Below are 2,276 nucleotides of genomic sequence, written 5' to 3'. Positions count from 1 at the left end.
CAGGAGATGGATAATGTTTGACAGGACTGTTGTGATGACGGATCAAAGGTTCAAGTATGTTTTCCTGTCAGATCAACCTTCACACTTGAGAGGGGATTCTGTCCGCAACTGAGTGTAAATCTGATCCGGGTGAGTGTGTCTCTGAAAATACTCTCGCTCAATACTTCAGTGGATTTTACAAACTACTTTCCAACACATGTGCACTTGTTAAACCCAAAGGCTTTCTAGTGCGTGGGAGCATCCTGTCTTCAACATCATGGTGGAGTTGGCCTTCTACCCGGCGGTGGCACTGATGTATTTTTTCGGAGTGTTGAAAGCATCACAGGACGATCGGGTGGAGCTGGATGACCGTGCGTCGATGAACGTGTTCTGTCTGTTCGTGTTGGCACAGCCGCTGTGTCTGGTAATTGGAGGATACACTGGCATGGCTACATACCTCCTCACAGCTCTGGTCTCCTACAACTTCCTGCCCTGGAGGAAAACAAAAGCACCTGTGAAGGGAGAAGAATCAAAGAAGAAGACAAAGTGAGAACAATAAGTGTACACTGAACGAAGATGAACAGACGGTGAATTTAAAACAGGTTGCAAAAGAAAAGAAATTATGTAAGCATTCAATGTGAAAAAATCGTATTTATATGAATAAATGAATGTGTTGCACAACCATGCAGTAGTTATTTAACCTGTTTCCACAGAAGTGTTTTTCATCTGTAGTTGTAAACATCTGAGAGGAATTACTTTATCCAGGGACGTTCAGTTCTGTTCTGCAGAGGATGTGACTCATTGTATGTTTCCTGATGCAGCAATAGGGTGTATTTTAGACAAATGGATGGATAACCATCAGACATAATAGCCATAATGGAGGAACTGACAAACAGAAGAGCACAAAATACGGGTTAAACGGGTTCTCAATAGTAATGAATGCACACAGAAGGATTCACAAAAGTATGCTAATCAGCTTTAGCTATATTCACTGGCCAAATATACAAGTGGTGTCAATCTTCTCATTTAATTCTCGGCAAGAGAGGGAAAAAAACATTCTTCCCAAAATGTGTAACTATTCCTTTAAGTGAGGAACTAGTGAGTCCTTTCTACTAGACATCATTATAACTCAACTATAGCGCAGTGCCCGTTCGGCCGATTGCTTGGCCTCCGGTATTTCTCAAGAACCAGTTACTCGCCACTGCACTTCCTTGGGTCCACACCAATACACCCGCCAATTGTGAAGTCGATCGGATGAACGGTTGTCGAGAGACTCAAAGGACATACATACATACATACATACATACATACATACAGACAGAGACTCCTTCCATTTTATTTAGATGGATACCCAACTCAACATGAATGTGACCGATCATTGAATGAATGAAATATTAAAACACATTATACACATTCATAAATATTGCCTGTAAATTTCACATCGATACATAATTATTACTTACACTTACAGGAAAAAAAATCATCATTGTGTTTTTTTAATTTACCACCCATGTTAATGAATGACTGTGTGTCCCTCTGATGTGTGTGCGTGCGTTTGTGTGTGTGTACTGTGTAAAACCAGGCTCAAAGAGAGAGTGTATAATGGGATTACACTGTGCTATTCAGTTTATAGGTCTGAGGCTTTGTTCAGCGGTCGTGCAGATGCTCGCTGTGTGTATCTGAGAAACAGTGGGCATTTTGATTGAAGATTTTCATGACTTCCCTCAGCATTAAAATCCTCTTTGACTTCATGTTGTATGAAGGAATTTTCCTGGCTCTCACAGTGTTTCTCCCTAATTTCTCTTTTTATAAGGTGATAACGTATAGTGACAAGCATTCGCTACAAAGGTTGCATTTCCATTGTTATTAGCTTCTACATCTTTCAAGGTTATACAAGATAATCCATGAGAAAATGTTTGTTCCATCCCCTACACAAGCTGTATATGAGCAGTATGTTCTCAGTTCATGCCGCTTATTGTTACATCAGTGGTGCTGCCTTCTGCATCCTCCTTTATTTACAAATATCATAAATAGTCTGCCTCTCCTGAACCTCTACTCATTCATTGCCTTTTTTTTTTTAATATTCGTCTTATTCCCCAGCCAGTCCTCTTAGCTGAATTACTTCCCCTTTTTGTTGTTCATCTACTCACCTCAATCCTTCTCTACATACAACTTTGTCCTATGTTGCTAATTATCAGTTTACTAAATTGATGTGCCTGTTTCAGTTCCTTTGCATCATCTGATCTCACTCCCATTATCATAGTCAAGAGCTGCATTTACAAATCAACAGAGAAGCC

At 40.2% G+C, this 2,276-nt stretch overlaps 1 long non-coding RNA gene across 1 annotated transcript; it reads left to right on the top strand.

Moving 5' to 3' along the window:
* On the top strand, positions 1-660 carry LOC141764811 (uncharacterized). The gene is made up of 2 exons (XR_012593311.1): positions 1-129; positions 220-660. It is a non-coding gene; the product is annotated as an uncharacterized LOC141764811 (long non-coding RNA).
* The last annotated feature ends 1,616 nt before the right edge of the window (positions 661-2,276 follow it).

This window comes from Sebastes fasciatus, chromosome 1 (assembly GCF_043250625.1).
Source record: "Sebastes fasciatus isolate fSebFas1 chromosome 1, fSebFas1.pri, whole genome shotgun sequence".
Lineage (NCBI taxonomy): Eukaryota > Metazoa > Chordata > Actinopteri > Perciformes > Sebastidae > Sebastes > Sebastes fasciatus.
Note: the sequence above shows the minus strand (reverse complement) of the source record. Positions and strands in the feature narration are given on the sequence as shown.